Source organism: Triticum dicoccoides, chromosome 5A, assembly GCF_002162155.2.
Source record: "Triticum dicoccoides isolate Atlit2015 ecotype Zavitan chromosome 5A, WEW_v2.0, whole genome shotgun sequence".
NCBI classification, from domain to species: domain Eukaryota; kingdom Viridiplantae; phylum Streptophyta; class Magnoliopsida; order Poales; family Poaceae; genus Triticum; species Triticum dicoccoides.
In genome coordinates, this window is record NC_041388.1 from 538,836,270 (window position 1) to 538,847,034 (window position 10,765).

Genomic DNA, 10,765 nt, shown 5'->3' on the forward strand with positions numbered 1-10,765 from the left:
ACTTGGAGCTATATTTTTATTCACCACATGATATGTGTTTTGCTTGGAGCGTCATGTCATTTTCTTTAGATTTGCTTGATGTTTGAATAAAATACCGAGATCTGAAATTCTTAAAATGGGAGAGTCTTCACATAGTTGCATAATTATTTAACTACTCATTGATCTTCACTCATATCTTTTTGGAGTAGTTTGTCGTTTGCTCTAGTGTTTCACTTATATCTTTTAGAGCACAATGGTGGTTTTATTTTGAAGAAATAGATGAACTCTCATGCTTCACTTATATTATTTTGAGAGTCTTAAACAGCATGGTAATTTGCTTAATCCTAATATGCTAGGTATTCAAGATTAGTAAAAACTTTCTTATGAGTGTTTTGAATACTAAGAGAAGTTTAATGCTTGATGATTGTTTTGAGATATAGATAGTGATATTAAAGTTGTGCTAGTTGAGTAGTTGTGAATTTGATAAATACTTGTGTTGAAGTTTGCAAGTCCTGTAGCATGCACGTATGGTAAACGTTATGTAACAAATTTGAAACATGAGGTGTTCTTTGATTGTCCTCCTTATGAGTGGCGGTCGGGGACGAGCGATGGTCTTTTCCTACCAATCTATCCCCCTAGGAGCATGCACGTAGTGCTTGGTTTTTGATGACTTGTAGATTTTTGCAATAAGTATGTGAGTTCTTTATGACTAATGTTGAGTCCATGGATTATATGCACTCTCACCCTTCCATAATTGCTAACCTCTTCGGTACCATGCATTGCCCTTTCTCACATTGAGAGTTGGTGCAAACTTCGCCGGTGCATCCAAACCCCGTGATATGATACGCTCTTTCACACATAAACCTCCTTATATCTTCCTCAAAACAGCCACCATACCTACCTATTATGGCATTTCCATAGCCATTCCGAGATATATTGCCATGCAACTTTCCACCATTCCGTTTATCATGACACGTTCATTATTGTCATATTGCTTAGCATGATCATGTAGTTGACATAGTATTTGTGGAAAAGCCACCATTCATAATTATTTCATACATGTCACTCTTGGTTCATTGCATATCCCGGTACACCGCCGGAGGCATTCATATAGAGGCATACTTTGTTCTAGTATCGAGTTGTAATCATTGAGTTGTAAATAAATAGAAGTGTGATGATCATCATTTTATTGAGCATTGTCCCAAGTGAGGAATAAAAAAAAGAGAGAAAGGCCATAAAAAAGAGAAGGCCCCAAAAAATGAGAGAAAAAGAGAGAAGGGGCAATGCTACTATCCTTTGCCACACTTGTGCTTCAAAGTAGCACCATAATCCTCGTGATAGAGAGTCTCTTGTTTTGTCACTTTCATATACTAGTGGGAATTTTTCATTATAGAACTTGGCTTGTATATTCCAACAATGGGCCTCCTCAAGTGCCCTAGGTCTTCGTGAGCAAGCAAGTTGGATTCACACCCACTTAGTTTCTTTTGTTGAGCTTTCATACATTTATAGCTCTAGTGCATCCATTGCATGGCAATCCCTACTCCTTGCATTGACATCAATTGATGGGCATCTCCCTGGCCCATTGATTAGCCGCGTCGATGTAAGACTTTCTCCTTGTTGTCTTCTCCACATAACCCCCTCATTATATTCTAATCCACCCATAGTGCTATATCCATGGCTCACGCTCATGTATTGCGTGAAAGTTGAAAAAAGTTTGAGATTACTAAAGTATGAAACAATTGCTTGGCTTGTCATCGGGGTTGTGCATGATGCGAGCATTCTTGTGTGATGAAAATGGAGCATGACTAAACTATATGATTTTGTAGGGATGAACTTTCTTTGGCCATGTTATTTTGAGAAGTAATGATTGCTTAGTTAGTATGCTTGAAGTATTATTATTTTTATGTCAATATTAAACTTTTGTCTTGAATCTTATGGATCTGAATATTCATACCACAATTAAGAAGAATTACATTGAAATTATGCCAAGTAGCACTCCGCATCAAAAAATCTGTTTTTATCATTTACCTACTCGAGGACGAGTAGGAATTAAGCTTGGGGATGTTGATACGTCTCCAACGTATCTATAATTTTTGATTGCTCCATGCTATATTATCTTCTGTTTTGGACATTATTGGGCTTTATTATCCACTTTATATTATTTTTGGGACTAACCTATTGACCCAGAGCCCAGTGCCAGTTCCTGTTTTTTCCCTTGTTTCAGTGTTTCGAAGAAAAGGAATATCAAACAGAGTCGAAACGGAATGAAACCTTCTGGAGAAGTTATTTTTGGAAGGAAAGCAACCTGATAGACTTGGAGTGCACGCCAGGAAAGAAACGAGGGAGCCATGAGGTAGGGGGGCGCCCACCCCCCTAGGGCGCGCCCTCCACCCTCGTGGGCCCATCATGGCTCCCCTGACGTATTTCTTCCGCCTATATATATCCATATACCCTAAAACGATCGGGGATGCACAATAGATCGGGAGTTCCGCCGCCAGAATCCTCCGTAGCCACCGAAAACCAATCTAGACCCGTTCCAGCACCCTGCTGGAGGGGGTAATCCTTCTCCGGCAGCCATCTTCATCATCCCGGTGCTCTCCATGACGAGGAGGGAGTAGTTCTCCCTCGGGGTTGAGGGTATGTACCAGTAGCTATGTGTTTAATCTCTCTCTCTCTCTCGTGTTCTTGATTTGGCACGATCTTGATGTATCGCAAGCTTTGCTATTATAGTTGGATCTTATGTTTCTTATCCCCCTCTACTCTCTTGTAATGGATTGAGTTTCCCCTTCGAAGTTATCTTATCAGATTGAGTCTTTAAAGATTTGAGAACACTTGATGTATGTCTTGCCATGCATACCTGTGGTGACAATGGGATATCACGTGATTCACTTGATGTATCTTTTGGTGATCAACTTGCGGGTTCCGCCCATGAACCTATGCATAGGGGTTGGCACACGTTTTCATCGCGATTCTCCGGTAGAAACTTTGGGGCACTCTTTGAGGTTCTATGTGTTGGTTGAATAGATGAATATGAGATTGTGCGATGCATATCGTATAATCATACCCATGGATACTTGAGGTGACATTGGAGTATCTAGGTGACATTAGGGTTTTTCGGTTGATTTGTGTCTTAAGGTGTTATTCTAGTACGAACTCTAGGGCTATTTGTGACACTTATAGGAATAGCCCAATGGATTGATTGGAAAGAATAACTTTGAGGTGGTTTCGTACCCTACCATAATCTCTTTGTTTGTTCTCTGCTATTAGTGAATTTGGAGTGACTCTTTGTTGCATGTTGAGGGATAGTTATATGATCCAATTATGTTATTATTGTTGAGGGAACTTGCACTAGTGAAAGTATGAACCCTAGGCCTTATTATTGTTGATGGAAATTTGCTACTGTCCTACAAACCTCTGCACTTGGAGGCCCAACAACGTCTACAAGAAGAAGGTTGTGTAGTAGACATCAGGCTCCTTGTAGCTTATACAACTCATAGGCCTATATAAATTGATGGAATTTACTTAAAAGGGGCGAGGTGGGACTAATTAGTTTTATTTGACCGTATGTTGGGTTGGCTGCGTCCTAGGAGTGGCCCAGTTTGGCCCATCTGAAGGACAAAATAGATGAGGGACGATTTGAGTTGGTCAATGTGGCCCATTGGCTTCGCAGGCTTGGAGAGAGAGACTAATTTTGAAATAAGTTTACTTTCTTTCAATTTGGCATGAAAGATCAGTTGACCTAGTGCTAGTGGCCTATTGCCTCTTTCCAAGAGACCCTAGTTGTCAGATAATTTTTTGGCGTTCCCAGGACATTAAAAAATAGAGGGGGTTTTCTATAAAAATGTTGATGGTGAACCCGACGAAAACACTGCATGCTTTATTAGTAAGGTAAAAGAGTTACATAATTTGTCCCTTTCCATAACAAAGCAGATTGCATGCCTGGGTGAAATTGTATCCGTCTTCGTAAATGATGTATTGTATCTATTATTTCAATTGAATAAAGTTGGGTGGTTTTGTTTTAAAAGCAGATTGTGTGGCTGGTGTAACTTGTTAGCACAATCGGATTGACATAGGTTAGTTATAAGATATTAACTGTAGTTTAATTGTGATGACGCAAAGGATTTTGTATATCTCTAAGAGCATCTTGAATAGATGACGTTGATGCAAAAATAGCTAATGTTTGCATCTCCAAGGCCAAAACCCCCTTTTCAATACATAATGTAGATGCAAAAAATTACATCTCCATCTCTCGGAGATGTAAAATACAACATTTTGTGATGCAAATTTACACACCTCCAACCGTCGGAGATGTAAAGTCAGATGCAAAACTGCCAGCCACGCGCCAACCCAACCGCCATGAAATTTCCCCTCTCCTTTCCTGGCCAGCAGCCTACCTCGATCCGCCGCCGCGCCCCACCGCCTGTAGATCCGGACTCTGATACGCCCATTTTGCATCATGTTTTTATATTGATATTGATTCGCATTATGAGCTGTTATTACACATTATATCACAATACTTATGCCTTTTCTCTCTTATTTTACAAGGTTTACATGAAGAGGGGAATGCCGACAGCTGGAATTCTGGACTGGAAAAGGAGCATATATTAGAGACCTATTTTGCACAACTTCAAAAGCCTTGAAACTTCACGAAGAATATTTTTGAAACATATAAAAATTATTGGGTGAATAAAGCACCAGAGGGGGGCCACCTGCCATCCACAAGGGTGGAGGGCGCGCCCTACCCTCTGGGGGCGCCCTTCGGTTTTGTGGGCCACCTGGCAGACCCCCGACGCCCATCTTCTGCTATATAGTGTGTTTTGACCTGGAAAATATCAGAAGGAAGCTTTCGGGATGAAGCATCGCCGTCTCGAGGCAGAACTTGGGCAGGACCAATCTAGGGCTCTGGCGGAGCTGTTCTGCCGGGGAAACTTCCCTCCGGGATGGGGAAATCGAAGCCATCATCATCACCAACGATCCTCTCATCGAGAGGGGGTCAATATCCATCAACATCTTCACCAGCACCATATCTTCTCAAACCCTAGTTCATCTCTTGTATCCGATCTCTGTCTCAAAACCTCAGATTGGTACTTGTGGGTTGCTAGTAGTGTTGATTATTCCTTCTAGTTGATGCTAGTTGGTTTATTCGGTGGAAGATCATATGTTCAGATCCTTAATGATAATTAATACTCCTCTGATTATGAACATGAATATGCTTTGTGAGTAGTTACGTTTGTTCCTGAGGACATGGGATAAGTCTTGTTATAAGTATTCATGTGAATTTGGTATTCGTTCGATATTTTGATGAGATGTATGATGTCTCTTCTCTAATGGTGTTATGTGAACGTCGACTACATGACACTTCACCATGATTTGGGCCTAGGGGAAGGCATTGGGAAGTAATAAGTAGATGATGGGTTGCTAGAGTGACATAAGCTTAAACCCTAGTTTATGCGTTGCTTCGTAAGGGGCTGATTTGGATCCATATGTTTCATGCTATGGTTAGATTTATCATAATTCTTCTTTCGTAGTTGCGGATGCTTGTGAGAGGGGTTAACCATAAGTGAGAGGCTTGTCCAAGGAAGGGCAACAGCCAAGCACCGGTCCACCCACATATCAAATTGTCAAAGTAACGAACTTGAATCATATGAGCATGATGAAAACTGACTTGACAACAATTCCCATGTGTCCTCGGGAGCGCTTTGCTTTACATAACAGTTCGTTCAGGCTTGTCCTTTGATAAAAAATGATTGGGCCACCTTGCTGCACATTTTTTACTTTTGTTACTTGTTCCCCGTTACGAATTATCTTATCACACAACTATCTGTTACCAATAATTTCAGTGCTTGCAGAGAATACCTTGCTGAAAACCGCTTGTCATTTCCTTCCGCTCCTCGTTGGGTTCGACACTCTTACTTATTGAAAGGACTATGATAGATCCCCTATACTTGTGGGTCATCAAGACTCTTTCCTGGCGTCGTTGCCGGGGAGTGAAGCGCCTTTGGTAAGTGGAATTTGGTAAGGAAACATTTATATGGTGTGCCGAAATTTACTGTCACTTGTTACTATGAAAAATAATCCTTTGAGGGGCTTGTTCGGGGTATCTTCTGTTGGGGAACGCAGTAATTTCAAAAAAATCCTACGCACATGCAAGATCCATCTGGGTGATGCATAGCAACGAGAGGGGAGAGTATAGTCCACGTATCCTCGTAGACCATAAGCGGAAGCGTTATGACAACGCGGTTGATGTAGTCATACGTCTTCACGATCCAACCGATCCTAGCATGGAAGGTACGGCACCTCCGCGATCTGCACACGTTCAGCTCGGTTACGTCCCATGAACTCTAGATCTAGATGAGGTTGAGGGAGAGTTTCGTTAGCACGACGGCGTGATGACGGTGATGATGAAGTTACCGACGCAGGGTTTCGCCTAAGCTCTACAACGATATGTCCGAGGTGGAAATCTATGGAGGGGGCACCACACACTGCTAAACAATCAACTTGTGTGTTCTAGGGTGCCACTTCCCCACGTATATAAAGGAGGGAGGGGGAGGCCGGCCGACCCTCCTTGGTGCGCCCCCAAGAGGGAATCCTACTAGGACTCCAAGTCCTAGTAGGTTTCCACCAAAAGGGAGAGAGGGGGAAGGAAGGAGAGGGAGAGGGTAAAGGAAAAGGGGGGCACCGCTCCCCCTAGTCCAATTCGGACTCAAGGGGGAGGGGCGCGCGGCCTGCCTTGGCCGCCCCTCTCTCTCTCCACTAAGGCCCATCGAGGCTCATTAGTTCCCCCGGGGTTTTCGATAACCCTCCGGCACTCCGGTTTTATTGCGAAACTTCTCCGGAACACTTCCGGTGTTCGAACATATCTGTCCAATATATCAATCTTTATGTCTCGACCATTTCGAGACTCCTCGTCATGTTCGTGATCACATCCGGGACTCCAAACTACCTTCGGTACATCAAAACACATAAACTCGTAATACCGATCGTCATCGAACATTAAGCGCGCGGACCCTGCGGGTTCGAGAACTATGTAGACATGACCGAGACTCACTTCCGGTCAATAACCAATAGCGGAGCCTGGATGCTCATATTGGTTCCTACATATTCTACGAAGATCTTTATCGGTCAAACCGCATAACAACATACGTTGTTCCCTTTGTCATCGATATGTTACTTGCCCGAGACTCGATCGTCGGTATCTCAATACCTAGTTCAATCTCGTTACCGGCAATTCTCTTTACTCGTTCCGTAATGCAACATCACGTACCTAACTCATTAGTCACATTGCTTGCAAGGCTTATAGTGATGTGCATTACTGAGAGGGCCCAAAGATACCTCTCCGATACACTGAGTGACAAGTCCTAATCTCGATCTATGCCAACTCAACAAAGACTATCGGAGACATCTGTAGAGCATCTTTATAGTCACCCAGTTACGTTGTGACGTTTGATAGCACACTAAGTGTTCCTTCGGTATTCGGAAGTTGCATAATCTCATAGTCATAGGAACATGTATAATTTATGGAGAAAGCAATAGCAGTAAACTAAATGATGAAAGTGCTAAGCTAGCGGATGGGTCAAGTCAATCACATCATTCTCCAATGATGTGATACCGTTCATCAAATGACAACTCTTGTCCATGGTTAGGAAACTTAACCATCTTTGATTAACGAGCTAGTCAAGTAGAGGCATACTAGTGACACTCATTTTGTCTATGTATTCACACATGTACTAAGTTTCCGGTTAATACAATTCTAGCATGAATATTAAACATTTATCATGATATAAGGAATATAAATAACAACTTTATTATTGCCTCTAGGGCATATTTCTTTCATCTTCACCTCGACCGGTAGAGCAAGAAGTTGCTCCTCAACCTACTGCACCTACTGAAAATATTTATTATGAAATTCCTTCGGGTATGATAGAGAAACTGCCAGCTAATCCTTCTCCATGAGATGGAACATTACATCCCGACATGCACCTAATCTATGTGGATGAAGTTTGTGGATTATTTAAACTTGCAGGTATGCTCGAGGATGTTGTCAAGAAGAAGGTCTTCCCTTTATCTTTGAAGGGAAAGGCATTGACATGGTTTAGCACACACCAGTAATTTTTTAGTGGTTATTCTAGTGGATCAAACTGGTGGAAAGGTAGGAACACAATAATTATTATGATAAAGGGTGGACTTATTGACAATCATACTGGACTATAATTTTGACCCCAAAGGAAACTACAAGAGTAACTCCCGACACTAACATGCTTAAGATAAGTGAGAGAAATTAACTTGGGGTGTCATCTCTGGAAAATTGTTATGTGTTCTTTAGGGGGAAGTCACTCTAAATTTTAGAGGAAGTCTTTTAAGAAGGCTTAAATTTATCATCAATGTCAACTATGGGTGGAGGAAATGCAGGAAGGAACAAATTCAATGAGAAAATATATAGTTTAGGTACTTATTATCATACAAAACTACCGCAAGCCCATTGTTTGTAAGTGTTTTATTTATTTATTTAAGGAAATTTTGGCTCATTGGAATATTATAATGTCCCTCTTGCTATTAAATTCTTTACACAAACAGAAATATACTTTGTGGAAACTCCCTCTCCTTGAATTTACGGAAAGAGGAACTAAGGGCATGGTTTGCTAATTGAATACATTAATGTTTGGTCTTACAACAAGCTTCACATCAATAGAATAGCAGGTCATATGGTTTTATAAATGAAGCAAGGCGGTCATCTAAAAATGTAAGTGTAAAATATTTTGCATTATTATTGTATACATTAACATTGTTTTGTTGTTTGCAATGATAAAGTCACATTGATGGAAGTGAAAGCTTGGTCATGTTTTAACTTTCATATGAAAGGAACGTTTGAAGCTTCCTCTGTTTTAGGAGTGTAACTACATAGAGTATGTTTTGAAACGTTTCCTATGGAAAATTGCAAATTGTTAAAGTACCTGGAACCAAACTCGGTGAGGAATTATGTTTGAACTCCTGTGGAGAAAGGAATAATAATGGTGTTGAAATTTACTGTATCTTCATTATGCAATCATACCTTAGCTTTCAAAATTTATGTTGCAAATTTAAGTAGTGGGAGGAAAGACGAGCAGCTAAGGGAATCTCCTACATCATACTATAACATTGTGGAAAGTGCATCACAACATGTCACTTATTCTGGAATTTATATTAAAGGTAAACGTTTTGAGGAAGCTAGTATTGTATCTACAAGATGAGAAACAATATTCATTTTTTTGTAGTACTAATTATTAGGAATTACTAATATTCAAAATACCTCGTTATGGAATTATACATGTATTTATGCATGAAATTACTTTACATGGTTATTATGGAATTATCACTTGTTGAAACGTATTTAAGTTGTATGCTTAAGGAAGCTGATCGATTATCAGTGGAATGCAATATACTAGTATTTATATTGAAAAGACTATCCGGGTACAGTGATAATTGGAAGAAGCTAGATCATATAGTTAGATTACAGCTTAATATCAATCTACATAATTAGAGGAATTTATACTATTATGGCGCGTTGCTCATAAGCGTCTACTCCAGAGACACAACAGGTAGAATCCGTTAACAGACAAATTTGATCGTATTGGTAATTTGATCTTGAGTCTATCCTGAAAAATAGTTAAAAATATTATGAATCTTATTTGTATAAGAGGTGAACTTTTTGAAAAGACAATATAAGAAAGTACTATCCTTAGCCTCTGATTTGCGAACTATAAGCGATACCATGGATAAGCGTTGAGGGATATGGGTAGACCACAAAACTATTCCCAACACAGACATGGCATGAATCATCCAAAGTTTATTTTGTGAGCACTGGAGAAATGTCTGGCCGCCGCCACCATCCCGTCGGCTGGACCATATTCATACGTGGTGGTCCGGCCGCCGGCGCTCGCCGCCTTGGCCTTAGCTGGGCGACGAAAGCAAGCAAACCAAGACCCCACCACCGACCAGAAACCGGGGCTGGATTTCTTACCGTCTCCCATGGAACCGATCCTCTCTAACCTTCACGTTTGTTCTTCTACTTAGTACTAGATGTTCTCTTGTGCCGATGAGGAATTGCTGCCGCGGGGCTAGCTTCATATAGCGTTGCTTGCTTGGCGACCACGGTGAATGGTCTCTACACCTGGACAAAATGGTGCTTGGCCGGTCAGCATGACACTCGACTTGCTGTCCAAGATTGTACTCCTCGCCTCCGTTCCAAGAAAGAAATAAAGACGATACTCCTAGCTTTGAACGTTCCTCGCTGGCTGCATGCACAAGGGGCCAGGATAGCTGTCAATCAATGCATGCAAAACGTCAGTGTAGCTGCAGGAAAACGGTTGGATTGATCGATCATTTTCAGGCCAACTCCACCGCGTGACCCATTTCTACCTCAAATCGTCCGATTACGTCTGTTTGGAGTAAAACGGACAAACCGAACGACCCAACGCATGGAAGCATACGGACGTTTCGTCCTGTCTGTGTTCGCTTTTGCCCCATTTTCAGACCAAAGTTGCTCTCAATTTGGGGCCAAAGCGGACAGAAAGCGGACGTCTTCGCGTCCTTGTCGTCCGTCTGTGTCCACCCTCGGCCCCACCTGTCATACTCTCCTTTTCTGTAGCAGGCGAGGGAGGGCGAAGGAGAGGCAACGGCGAGGCGGGGCGGGGCGAGGCGAGGCGGGGAGGGCCAGCGGGCGAGCAGGCGAGCAGGCGCGCACGCGGGCGGAGCGGCGAGCAGGCCAGCGCGGGCGCCGCGGCGAGAGGGCCAACGGGCGCGACAGTGG